The following is a 14,509-nucleotide window of genomic DNA, read 5'->3' as shown; positions in this document are numbered from 1 at the left end:
TCTCTTTGTGCACCAAGTGCAGGAAAATATTTGGTGTAATCCACCTTCACAGAGATGCCTCTTCTTAAAAGTAATGAGGTACGTCCTCTTTTACATATTCATCTCATTCTTTTGGATGTGTACTTAGTGCAGTTTTTACTACACAGGTAGTCCCAGTGATTTCTAGAGCAAGTGGCTGGGTAATCTCTTCTTTCTGTTGTAGTCCCTGTTGCTGCTTGCAAGGGACAAACAGTGAGGAAGGAAGGAAAATGATGTGTAACTTGGAGAATATACCCGCCTGTTGCAATAGACCTGTCTCATGCACATGTTGTAAAACCAGGACACCAAATCTATCTGCTTGCTGGAGAGATTTATGAGGAAGACTGATTTGACATATTTCTTTTTGCTTTTGCGCATTGATGAGAAACAGCCTTTCTGATATGTAAAAAAACCCAGTTGTCATAGAAAAGGTGGAATATGTGTTCTTGATTCTTGTGCCATTTTCAAGTGCCATAGAATGTAAGAGCTGAACAGCAGATCAGCAGTACGGAGGATGGAGGCAGAGACAGCTTGCTCGCTGGTGTGGCTGTTGGGAGCGGTGCTGTCGGTGGAAAGCTCTTCTGACAGAGTGTGGGAGGGAGCCAGGGCCTGTCTGCCTGCGTTGGCGTCAGCCAAGCCGACTGGAGCTTCGGCACCTCATTGCTAGCCAAGCGGAGGCCGCTTGGATTGTGAGCAGTGTTCTCCCCATGGGAAACACAAGATCGGGCCAGAGAAGAGTCTCTTGGCGTTTAAATGAAGTCGTACACTCTGGAAATGTGAGCCTTGCACGTTGCTTCACTGTGCGTTTCAAGAGCTGATAAAGGCTCCTGAAATCGTGCTGATCTTGAGTGCACACCAGATCACCTTTTTATCCTGAGGGTAGGGATGTGTCATTTTCATTAACCACACTTTATATATATTTATGTACCTTAAGAGGAAGAATGTATATGTATATAAACATTTTTGTTCTTCCTCCCAAGATTTACAAATCCCACTTGAAACTTCTGTTTGATTTATCCCCCAGACTAGGGCCATAAATGCTGCATGAATTTTTGTGCTCTGTTTTAAGTAGCTTTAGAAGTGTACACAGTTATTTGTGTTCATACATCACATTCTTATTAATGAGTACAGTATAATTGTTGGTTGTATTGACTGTGGATATTTTTTAAAGATATTTTAAAGGCTTTGCTGGAGTTTGCATGTGCTTCAGAAATTAAATTTAGTCTGTGATTTTATTACCCTTTTTATTTAATTTATCTTAACTGTTGCTTTCAAGCTGTGAACCAGCTGTTGACTTTGAAAAAACATTGTTCAATTTGAAAGGAACATTTTCAAGCTTAATGTAATGGCTGTAAGTAATCACTACAGCAATTATATTCTCTGGTGTTGTGCGTCACTATCACAATGTTGGAGGTTATGGGAAAATGCAGGAGAGAAACACGGAGCTCAGCCCTCTCAGTCTGCCTGTGGTGCCCAGCATCTCTGTTCTGTCCACAGCCGGTGTCACAGACCTGGAGCTGCGTGCCGGTGCGGGATCCAGGGGCTGCTCCTGAGCATCGCGCTCCGTCCCGCTGCGCACGGACACCTTCTGTTCTTTCTCCAGACGGGCAGACTGAGGATGGACACTTGCTGCAGTGGCAGAAGCCCCTGCTGATCTGCTGCCTCCTCACTAGTTCCAAGGTGTTGCACTTGACATAGGGTGGAATTTTGGTTTTGACTCTTCCTGAGCAGCTGCGTTCCCACCTTGGATGGTGCCGGTGGCAGCAAAGCTCCTCACAGAGCACAGAGTCTGGCCAGGGCAGGAGCACTTGGCAACCTGCAAAGGCAGGCCGTGCTCCCGTTGTGCTCTGGAAATGAGGACTGACTTGCCATGGTGAGTAGAATTAATAGAAATGGATGTATTCTCATGCACATTCTGAGAAGGAGCATCCTCCTTTTGTTTGTGAGCAACCCGATAGCTCAATCAGGCTGGAGCCCTTGGGCAAGAGAACTTTCTGGGTCACTGCAGTGAAGAGCAGCAGTCCGTTGGCCAAAAGCAGGATATTGGGCTGAATGGACTTTAGGTTTGAACTCATGTGGCCACTCGTACATGTCTGTGCTATCCAAGTTTGACACGTTGACTCCAGTCTCCACCGTTCACACTCCTTTGCACGCTTTGCTGCTTGCTCTTGGGGTGAGTTAGGGGCTTCCTCTCACTCCATGGCCGTGATGCTGTCAGGATGGAGCCAGCGCTCCAGCTTTTCCTCTGCAGGAATCTTCCCATTTACATGCCTCAGAAATAACTCCTGTGAATTTAATTAATCACAGTTTACATGGTAATAACCCTTGGAATATTTTTTATGGGTAAATAATGTGTATCCCCTGCTGGGGGGCTGTCTGCTGGTTCCAACATTCAATTATTGCATAATCTACTTCCCATTAAATGATCAGAGAGTGAGACCAAAGGAAACCAACAACAGCAGGAATAATTAGCACCTACTTTGTGTTTGGGGCATTGACATACCTTCTTAATCCTTGTTTGGAAGCAGGTAAGGGGAATGCAGTTTTTTGGTGCTGCCAAGGGAGTGTTGCAGAGGGAGGGTCGGGTGGGCAGCATGGTGCTGTGCACAGGGACTTGTGCAGTTCTCTGGACAAGGAGCCTTATTCCCAAGTTCCATGTGAATGAGGCTGCTCAGCCCCTGGTACTGACCGAGTCCAGTCTCTTTCCTCGCTGCATGTTTGGCTGTCAGCTGTATTACGAGTGGCCTAGGAATCCCTGGTGGCAAGGTTTAATTCAGTCATTCTTCTCCTGTCAGGCAGGCTCAGAGCAGCTCCAGACAGCCATCAGGATATCACTTTATTGTGGGACAGTGCGGAGTGCCATTGTCACCGAGCACCTTTGACAGCAGAGAGCGTGACGAGGCTCGCTGAGGGCTGCACAGTGCGTCTGCACAGAGCACAGTCGGCAGAGTCAGGACTGCAGTGTCTGTTGCTGGGAGTCACCAGCCCCGTGCTCTGCTGCAGCCATGCAAGCCCTCCCGCTGGAGGTGCTCCTGGAACCCTCCTGCCCTGGGTGTTACAGGAACTGTGCTGCCCGTGCAGCTCTGGAGCGGTGACGTGCCAGCCTGGCCAGCAGCCACATGCACGATCACAGTGTGCAGAGAGAGCTCCTCTACAGTGAGGTGATGTCTGGCTGGAGGTGCCTTCTCCAGTCCCTGCACTGGGATTGTCCTGAGCACCAGCTTATTTCTCCCAGTTTATGTTTCCTTTTCCTTCTTTCTCTTTGCTATTTTTGCTTTTATTTAATGTTGTATTCTCTGTTATAATGACATCTTTAATCTGTAATGTTGGCGCCCACCTGACTCCCCCAGCTCCTGGCTGCCTTCAGGACCAGCGCTGTAAACAAGTCGTGGCATCTCTCAACAGCAAGGTTCCTGCTGAAATAGCTCCCTAAATAAACAAAAGACAAATTGGATATTGGAAAAGAACTTTAAATAACATCTAAATTCCTAGGGAGCTACATCTTACATCTCTGTTAGGGACAAATGGGTTCAACATAAGTAATAATCCTCTGGAATGAAAAATAAAGAAACACTATTCCCCAGCCTTTAAGGGCTGGAATGAGAATAGACTTCGGTGATAAATAAAAGCAAAATGCAAAGATGTCCCTGGGTGGCAGACAGGAGAAGAAGATTTAAACATCATTGGACTATAAACACATGATCTCTGCAATGTGCCATAGTTTGCCACCTGAGAGCCGCTTTGGATATGATGGGTGTAGCTTTTTCCTCTTGTGTAATGGGAAGAAGCTGAAGTGCTTTCCAGAACCAGCCTTTCTGGCAGCACATGCTGGACCATGACCTTCCCAGGTGGAATTGCACCTTTTGGACACAGCCTCATTATGGTGAATTCTGGCTTTTTAATGAAATGTAACTTGTTTAAATTCTCTCGCTGACTTTCTTTCTGATCTTTCCCCATACTTATGTAATGCTAAAATCCTCCCTTGTTCCCATTCATGTGATCTGCTCATGTTTGGGTTTAGATTGCTGTGTCCCATACCTGCCTCAGGAGTTGCTGGCTACACCAGCCCTAGAGGAGTGTGCACCTTGGCTCCTGGCGTTTGTCCTCTTCTGTGCACAACATGCCCATCCTTTTGGTTCTGGGGCAATATGCTCCTGTCACTGGGCAGAACAATTGCTTTGTCACTAGATGCTTTGCTTCCCGAGCTATAGAGTCCCCTGTTGAAGCAGGACAGTGGCGGTGTTTCCAGTCTGACTGATGGAGCAGCTGAGCTCGCTGCGGTGTCGGTATGATGCCGTGTGCCCTCAGGGAATCCCCACGCATGTACTGTCCGCTGCATCAGAACGTGAAGCAGGGAGTATGGGCTTTGCTGCCCTTCATCTTCCATCTGTTTGTTCCCCCAGTGACAGGCAGTGGGCAGAGCTACCACTGCCCTACTCTTCATCTTCCTTTGCATCTCCTGGTACATATTCTTTGTGAAGAAAAGCTGATTCTTGCTCCTATGAGCCTGAGCCAAAGACAAGCACATGTAGTGCCATAGAAAAAGCCCTTCCTTTTGAGACACACTTTATCTTTGCTAAAATGAAGTTCTCGATGTGCCTGTTCATGAAGACCAGTCCAAAGGATCCCTGCTCACCAGGGCTGTGCTGGCGAAGGCCCAAAGGCATCTCCTGAAGAGGGCAGCCTGGGTTCGCTCATCCTCCCGCACCAGAGCCGCGCTTGGTATTCCAGCTGCATCCGCGGCAGAGCTAGTGAGATGTGACAGAGCTCTGGAGGAATGCGGAGTAAAGCGCTTGGCTCTGCGGTGAGCTGCCTGGGCTGGGCAGGCAGAGCTGTCCCCGTCCCTGTCCCTGTCCCTCTCACCTGTGCTGTGGGGCCTGCCCGCTTGCAGCTCCCGCTGCTCTGGTGCAGAGCATATAGGAAATCCCAGCTGCTCCCCGCTCTTTAAAAAACCCTACGTATCGGATGGATTTTGAGACCACGGAGTTGTGGACAGGTTGTTGTTAAGCGCTTGGCACAGATGTTGCACTCAGCTCTGTGGAATGTGTGCAAAATAACAAAGCGAAAACACAAATTCCCTACACCAAGGAGCCTGCACAATGGTGGGGTATGAAGTACTTTCTTCACTTAGAAGAAGATACTGGGAGACAGAAAGGAAGGGATCAACATAGTTAATGAATCCTGGGACTTTGGTGGCTGACTACGGGTGATGAATGAAAAGCCTTTTTCCTTGAAGCAGAAACCAGGATGGTCTTAAGCGCACAACAAGCCTGGAAAATCACATGGAAGTACTTGTGATGTCCACATTAGTACCAGATGAACTAATCAGGATTAATGTTAGCGGGAGTAATGCCAGTGGATATCACAATGATTAGACTATTATAGTAATGAGTTTTCCAGGGAGGACGATGACAGGTGATTTATATACTGTACGGGTATTCTGTGTGTCCAGATGATAAGTAACTCTGGCACTTTACTGCAAGAAGTTGGGACTTCTCCTTGTTCCTGAAGTTACCCAGAATGTGGCTCTCTTCTAGCTAGTTATTTGGCCAAAAAGATCCTGGACAGGGAGGGAGGGAGGGAGGGCTGAGCAGACAAAAAGGATGATGGTGTTTCCTTCCTTAACTGCTTGAAGAGAGCTGTTGTGAACCCAGCCCTGAGACGTTTTCTGGAGACTCTGTCTGGAGGTGTGATGCAGGGACAGTTTTACAAGCACCAGGATACTCATAGGCAGTGAAGCGCTGGAGGTCTGACTGCTGTTTTATCACAAGCTCTACCTGTCTGCTGTACATGCATCAGCTGCTGTTTTCTGTTCTGGTACTCAGAATAAATGTAACCAGTGGAATATAAACCTGCAGTGGTAAAGACAGTTTCACAGGTGGATGTGTGTGCAGTGCTTGGCCACAGAGGCTGTGATCTGTGCCAGGAGTCACTGCCATGTGTAGAAGCGATTGTGTGGAAAAAATGAGCAAAGGTAGCTGCAATTTTTCATGCATGGCATTTCATCCTTCACCATTTTTCTGTGTCTTTGATAAGCACTCACTGGAGTGGTTGCCATCCAGGATGGACGGTCACTTCTCCATACTGTTTCCACTGGCTCTGGAGGCTGGCAAGAGATAAGGACTTACGGTGTTCTTGTGCAGAGCCTATTCTGCCAGTGTGTTTTTCAGAAGAAATTGCTTCTCTGGAAATAAAATCAGGGGATGGGGAAGCTATCCAGTAGCTTGCTGAGGAGGAAGAAAAGATGCAGCATTTGAAGCTCTCATGGTAGATAATGAAACTCTTGCATTGCTTTGTTGACAGAGTGACCAGGGCAGCAACAGCTGAAATTCTTTCTTCTTCTCTTGAGTTGAGGGATACCTGGATCCTTTCCAGAGTTCCATTCTGGACTCCAGAAGCTCTGTGGGTACCTGCCTCCCCTCTGCAGCCTCATTACTTAAATACACAACTTTCTACCTTTAATGCCCACCTTGGGGAAGGTAACACAATATCACCATTATTTTCAGTTTTATAATCACTTTTAACAATTAAGTCAAATGTTTAGCAATAATAATGATTTTCAATGTAAGCCTGAAAACATGAAAATAAGTTCAGAGCATTTTCAACACTGGATTTTCCTTGTGGGTGTTTCAGCGAGGATGGTTCATTGGCTGCTGCTGCTGTGTGCTGTGCACAGCAGGACCCGGCAGCTGAACCAGGACGGTGCCGCAGCGCGGGGCGAGCTCTGCTCATTCCCTATCCTGCCGCAAGTTACGGTTGAGCAGTGAGTTCAAAAGCCAAGGCTGACACCGCTGCCTAAAAATTAAGTGTAATATGTTTCAACTGTACTTGTTTTGGGGTAGAATGAGATCCAAAGCAGCATCTTTCACGTGATAAAGTCCTGCGTGTCCTTTTGTTTTTGCATCGAGAAATTGCTTTGGGACAACTTTACAGATGAAAGCAGCCAAAAAATTCCTGAGATTTTTCCATTGTTTTTGTGATCCCTAAGCAGGGACAACACTCTCTGCCACGGGAAGGAGCTCTGTGCTCTGCAGCAGCTGAAGAGTCTCATTTTTATTTGGAAAGGCTGTAATTCCTTTCTTGTCGCCGGGACCCTCTGGACGCTGTGTTTGGGCTGTGATGGGTGGCACCTTGTGCTGGTTGTGCTGCTGGTTTCAGTGAATTCAAAGCAATCTACAGGAGGTGTTCGTTTGGAAGTGTTCCTTTTGAAATGTGTGTAACCCGAGGCACGGACCCCTAGGGTTACTGTGGTATCAGTGTTACACCAGATAATGTTGTTACATGTTGTTTAGATACACAAATATATTTTAATGAAAAGTGCCTGCCATTGGTACTTCTATTTTATTTTAAACAACACAAATCAGGAAGGGCAGCTGGTAATCTACATTGAAGCAAGACTGTGCTGTGCTGTGTTGCCACTGGAATGATTAAATACCCCAGAGGTTCTTTTGCAGGTGTGCTCCTGTGACCGTGTCATCTTCACATGCAGCACTGAGGGTCTCCTGGCCAGACTTTGTTACTAATTACCTGCATCCTGAACTTACTCCATTTGATGCTTGAATTAATTTACTTTTAAACCCGTGATTAGACCTTGCAGATCTCTTGCTGGTGTGCAGATGTCCTCACCTCAGAGAGATCCCCAGTGGGGATCCACAGTGACCACAGGTGTCCAGAGAGGCAACACTTGGTTGTGACAGCCTTGGGCCATGGTATTGCACTTTCACAGAGATTCTGTCGTTACTTAACACCCATCCTAGTGGTTTCTGATCTGTATTGCTATATCGCAGAATAAAATGCCTGATTAAATTCTCGATTAGCTTGACCTCTCCTTCACAGTGTAGATTTAGGAAGGGTCTTTGCTGGAGAAACAGGCTGCCCAGGGGGGTTGTGGAGTCTCCTTCTCTGCAGACATTCAAACCCATCTGGACACCTTCCTGTGTAACCTCATCTGGGTGTTCCTGCTCCATGGGAGGATTGGACTGGATGAGCTTTTGAGGTCCCTTCCAGTCCCTGACATTCTGTGATTCTGTGAAATCAAATGGAGTGGCCTGGTGGATGATAAAGACATCTGGGAACTCCTCGTGAGATCCTGCTGAACCATGTTAGGTCTCTTGTCACCAGCTGAAGGTCAAGATGCTCCATTCAGATCAATTGTTTTGGAAGTAAAATAGGAATACACGAACACTGCCAGGGCCTTTTCATGGTGCTGGGCCAACTCCACAGTGAGCAGCCCCATGGACAGGAGTGGAGCTGGTATGATCTACACCAGCTGGGAATCTAGTTCCCTGCACTCATTTTTATTTTTGTGCTCTGCACGCTGGTAAGATGAGCAGTTGAGCTTTTGCTAGGGAGTATGTCAAACTTGCTAATTTTGCTCAGGCTTGGATAAGAGAGCAGCAGCAGCACCGCCTAGAAGCTGGAACTGGAGAGTTCAGTAATTTTGCCACTAGAACTCTATTAACGAGAAAAGAGATAAAGTGCTCTGTAAAGCAAGCTCTTGTCATGTCTGTCTTCTGTGCTGTCGGTTTGTCAGGCGTAGACATTAGATAGTGTTCATATAGGAATAAGTTACACTCGTCTCTCCCTGATTTGTGCCTCTGGGATGAAATGACAATACAGCACAGCTGGACTAAGTGTGACACTGATGGTCTTTCTAGTGTGGTAGATGAAAGGAGAGGAAAGGAAGAGCATGTACACTGATCATGATTAAAGTAGTTGAGAAGGGGGTGGTGGATACTGGGAGCACCAGGAGCTATGCAGAACTCTGCCTTTGGAGGCCAGAAAAGGAGTTTCTGCCAGCTAGGGAGGAGGTTTTGCTCGGTCAGGGCCTGCACAGAGTTCTGCTTCTCTGCATGGATTCACATTTTATTCCAGATAGTTGACTGCATCCAGTGTCTTAACGAGCAATTTTTGTATCCTGTTTGCATAGCAGGGCTCAGCTCCTGCATTGCCAGCAGCTGCCGCAGTACCCAGGGCCCCGGGGAGGTTCTGCAGCTGGGGAGCTGTTCGGCAGCACGAGCCGGGCACCACGACACCCCCCAAGAGGCCATGGCTCAGATTGTGATGGCTGAGTACAGCCGGGACACAAGATGAGACCATCCAGACAGTGAACAGTGAACGTCTTTGCGATGTGTCATCAGCCTGTGGCTCCAAAGAACCACAGCTGCTGATGCTGTCGTCTGTCCTCAGCTCCTGATCCTCACCTCTGCCCTTGCTGGCCTTCTGCCTTTGTTCTTTTTCAGCTCATCACTCTCTGTCTTCTGTCTCTTGAGCCTGCCACGTAAAACACTGGCTGTAGGTAATAAAATCAATGAGATTTCTACTGAGACATGACACGTCAGACCAACGAGTAGAGTCTGAGCAAGGCGAAGGCAGCCTGTCATGAACACCTCGTAGGGGATGCGGGAAGGTTGTCTCTGTGCAGGAGGGCATGGCCTGGCCGGACACCTGGCTCTGGGCTTGGCTGGGCTTGCAGGAGCCAGAGCTCTGGGCAGCGCGTCTTTGTAAAGAGAGGCAGGTGAGGGCTTCAGATTGGTGTCAATGGATGTTCTCAGCCAGACTACACCTGACGCTGCTTCCAAGTGGCCTCGCGAAGAGGCATTTCTTAAACTTTAGAAACATGACATTTGCTTCTCCAAGGCTAAACCCACACCCAGAATTTATGCACAAGGGGCAAACTTTTCTGAGGATTTTCACTTTCTCCGCATGACCATGTTCCTGTGCATTGGTGCAGGACAGGCCATTCTGGCTGAACGTCCATATGTGAAAGCAACTGGAGCAAGAGAGATGCTGTTTGACTCGCACTGCTTTGCAGCTCTCGTGAAAACCACTCTTGACAACGCCCCGGATCACAATCTGTCCAGCCCCAGGTTTCACGACAGGGCAGTGGAGAGCTCTGGGGAACTTCCAGCGGTTCTGCTTCGCCAGGGCTGAAAAACCTGGTGTGATGAGCACCAGGCTCCTGAACGGCAGTGCCACGCTGCACTGATACGATCGCTCAGGGCCCTAGGTGCAGGAGTTGCCTGGAACACGCTGTATGGCTGAGTTCAGGGGCAGGCACCAAGAGCAAATTGTCAGAATGTGGCATCTGGAGACCCAGGACTCAGTTTCGCAGAGCTGATTGTGCACAGAGCAGAGCACACATCTCATCACCTCCCTGCTCCCTCAGCCCCGCGTTTGGCACAGCCGGTGCCTTACTGAAGGCTGTTACATGTCGTCCTACACTGTTTCAGAGGTTTACTTTTTACCAACAGGAAGTTTCCAGCCTCAGTGTGGACGGGTTGCTTCCCTCTTCTGTTAGCTGTAGACTTACAAAGAAATGTTCATATTTTAAATATGGTGCAATGACATCAATAGCAATAATTATTGCATGCATCAAAGCTTTGGAGATTAGGCACGGATCATGCATCTAAATGGCAAATGGTTATAATAGCTCCATACGTGAAACATCAAAGTCTGAGGAAACATTGCTCTGCTATAAAAAATACATCAGAATGATCATTCCACTCCAAGCAAAGTGCAGAACTGTAGACGTGCACGGAACAAACGCAACACATTTCATACTCATTTGGGTGTTTCAAGTATGGGAAAAATTGATTCCACAGCTCCAATTACCAATCCACATCAAGTGAAGACTGTATTGAAATTATGAGATTTCGTACAATATTAGGCTTAAGTTGACTCCTCCTTGTGAAAGTGTATTTATAATTAGGGCCTAGAAAAGCAAGAAGCAGGATTTGGGGTTTTAATTTTTTATATGCTCCCTGGCAGTGAGAGAAGTGGCTGAGATTGCATAAAATTCTTAAAACCATGGTGTTTCAAGTATCCTTTTGCTGAATTGAAATGGCTTGCTCATAGATTAAAGGAACTGCACTGTTGTTTTCTTTGTTAGGAGGAAAGTATTTCAAACTGAGAAAAGCACAAGCTCTCTGTATAGAGCCTGGGGACAGCTGCTGGAAAAAGAAAATACAAATAGAACAACAGAACCTCTGAACTCAGCAACTGAAATTCCCAATTACAGATGTGCTGCTGTTTCTCGTCCCTCATCACAGCTGTTTAGTGTGATGGCTGTGCAGCCCTGGCGGGACGCGCAGGGTGCATGACACGGTGCAGGACGCGGTGCAGGATGAACGCAGTGCTGGACACGGTGCAGGACGCACGGGGTGCAGGACGTGGTGCTGGACGCGATGCAGGATGCGGTGCAGGATGCACGGGGTGCAGGACACGGTGCAGGACGCATTGCTGCACTCAGTGCAGGATGCGTGGGGTGCAGGATGAGTAGGGTGCAGGATGGGGTGCAGGACGCGGTGCCACGTGCTGCCACGGCCGCATCAAAGCCTGGCCAGGGCTGCGCCGCGGCCATGAGGCTGCAGGAAATCAGACACCCTCATTAAAGTTTCAGAAAAACCACTGCTATGAGGACAACGTTCACAAATGTATTTGAGGAAAACAAATATTGTTTTAACTCTATTAATAATTGATGTGTTGCCAGCTGAGATCCTCATAGCATTAAGGGAATTGAAAATTAAAGGCACAAAGACACTACTTTAAGAAAACATCTTGATAAATAATTAATACAGCATAGGCCTACTGGAATCTGAAGAGTGTAGGTTTTATCTTGTCTTGTCTAGTCTGTGCTTTCTAATACCACCATTTCTTCCAGAATGAGAGCATGGTCATTTTTGGTTTGTATCGACAAAAGCTCTAGTTGTTTATGCTGCTCAGCTGGAATAATTTACTGGCTTCTCTGTTGGTTGCTTGTGCTGAGCCCCTCAGATCTTGAGTAGTACACACCCAAAGATCGGTGCTTTCTTAAATCGAGAGGGATAAAGGTTGATGATTATTTAGAAAACAGCAGAGAATGTGCCTGTGTCAGGGAAACTACTGTTTGTAAGGGTCAAACTGGATCACAAGAAGAAACCTCGGCAGTGCCCGTGGAGCACTACGATGTATAAATGGCTGGGAGAAGTGTCTGGGATGCGTAACACCCAGGAACAGCTACTGCTTTAGTGCCTGTGTCTCTAGAGGAGCGTTTCCAATGGGGAGTCCGATCCTGGGGACTACACTGAATAATTCAGTGGCTGGCATTTCCCCTATGCATCCTGTCTCTTGGAGATCTTAGGAACAATAAATAGAGCCATACTGCATTCCACAGGATACCAGCCCATCAGTGTGTAAAAAGAAAGGCTGGACATGGAATGTGCTAAAGGGAGTAAATAGGTAATCTCTGCATTTCCATCCAGAGCAGCTCTCTCCTGCTGTGAGCAGAGCCGGGGCTGCCGAGCTGCCGGCGCACAGCTCGGCACAGAGACACACCGTGTTCCAGAACGGAATACTGAGCACCGTGCTCGCTAACAGAGCTCCTGCCAGCTCGGAAAAGCTGCGTGTTGCTGAAGGGCGTACGAGCTCTTTAAAATCCTGACTTATTCCAGTCCACTCCTATCTTTTAGGTTGTTGTAATGAAGCAGCTAGTAATTCAGGCATAATTGCTGGCAGGCATTCTAATTTAAGAAACTGCACAAGAGCATCCACAGAAGTATGTTTATCATTTCATTCCTTTAAATAAAGCAAAAGTGAATGCTGCTTCTTCATTACAAATGCTTCAGTGCTTTACATGCAAAAGGTTTGTTGAGATTTATGGAATTCATAAACACCCTTTATTTACTACAACAAAGTTAATAATTAAGCAGAGGAGAGAACATCCATGAATGCTGTTATAAAAATAATTCTTGCCACAGTTCCTAGCAAAAAATCCATGTAAATTAGTGATTGAGAACATAAGGCTGATCCAGTACGACTCTAAAGGCGAGTTCATTTTTTCCATTCTGGATAACATAATGCGGTGGTCAGACATTGCCTCAGCATACTGGTGAATGCAAAATGATCCAAATGGCAACGGGGCGTGTTGTGTCTTTGGTGGGTGCCCCTTTCAGCACCCTGTGCGTGGACCGCATTCACTGCCCGGCTCGCTGCTGTGAGCACCGGCAGCGTCCGGCCCCGCGGCACCAGCACTGGGACACACGGGCTGGCGGATGCGGGGGGTTTGGGGCTGATGTGCCAGAGAAGGGAACATGACCTCTTGCCCACAGTCAAAGTGGATTCCCTTGGAGAAGGACCCTTTGCTTTCGGTGCTGTTATTTCCTCCTGACTGTGCGGCTGTTCCTCTCTCCAGTTTGGCTCCAGTGGGAGAAGGGGCAGCACAAGGGCTGAGCACAGCAATGGGGGCCATGGGGGGAGCTGTGAGTCATAGAAATCATAGAAGATCATAGAATGTCCTGAGTTGGAAGGGACCCACAAGGATCAAGTCCAACTCCTGTCCCTGCACAGGACAACCCCACAGCTCACACCGTGTGTCTGAGGAGTGTGTGTGTGTTGGGATGGGGCAGCTCTGCAGCTCTCCTGCCCATGCACAGCAAGGCCAGAGCTACTGCAGGACGGCATCTTCCCATGGCCGTTCCTCCCTATGCCGTGGCTGCAGCTCGGCTGTGCCACAGTTCTCTGTGTGTCCTTGCCCATGGTTCTCTGTCCTTGTGCTTCCCCTCCTGCCCCACATCCTTCCACCTCTCCCACTGCCCCCTGCCAGCCCTGCTCCCGCTGTGTCCCTCCCCTCTCTGCTCTGCTGTCCTGGTGGAGATGTCTTCTGGAGATCCTGCTGCTGGCTGGCAGGATGAGCCTTTGTGCCTGCCAGCCAGCCCTGTTGTGTTTGAAAGATGCCGACTCTGGAGCCTCATCCCCATCAGGCAAAGCTGAGAGTCTGATTTAACAAAGCAGGGAAACAAGCCAGTCAGTTATCTCGATCTAAAGCATATTCTAGGAGTGATTAGCTGCCTAAACTTACACTGTAATTATCTGTGCTTAGTGGCTTTTGCACATCATTGCCCATTTTTCTGAGTGTTTTTATTTAAGTTGATAATGGAAAACGAATAAAGCCTTAGTTCCACTCTGATTTTGACACTTGTGCCAGAGAATATCTGAACATTTTTGTGTTCACAATAGTTAGATTAATATTTAATTTGCTGGCATCCAGCAAGCTGATTAGTTTTTCTCTGATATGGCTCAACTTTGTAATTACAGGAACTGGCTCCTCCTGGTTTGTGCCTGGGGTAAGAGGTACAGAGACATCCTGACATCCCTGTGACCATGATTTCACCAAGCTGATGCACTGCGAGGTTATCATCATCTAAATCTCCGCTCCTGGAAAGAGGTACAGACTGGGGCCTACTCCACATCTTCTGAGGACAGAGAAGATCTGTCCTTGATTGCATTTAAACTGAAGGGAGAGTGGGGACAAAGTGCAGCCATGTCGAGACTCGAATGCGTGATATTTGCCTGCTGCTGCAAGCCAAGCCTTCCTCTGTGACACAGCCCATCTGGCGCTGCAGGTGCAGGGGACATCCTGCAGGACAAATGTTTGTCTTACATTGGGGATGGGCAGTGCTAACTGGACATGAGAGGTCCGTGCTCCATGGTGATGCTCTGTTGAGCCCGGGGG

Source organism: Nesoenas mayeri (genome assembly GCF_963082525.1).
Source record: "Nesoenas mayeri genome assembly, chromosome: 15".
Classification (NCBI taxonomy): Eukaryota; Metazoa; Chordata; class Aves; order Columbiformes; family Columbidae; genus Nesoenas; species Nesoenas mayeri.
This window is presented reverse-complemented; position numbering follows the sequence as displayed.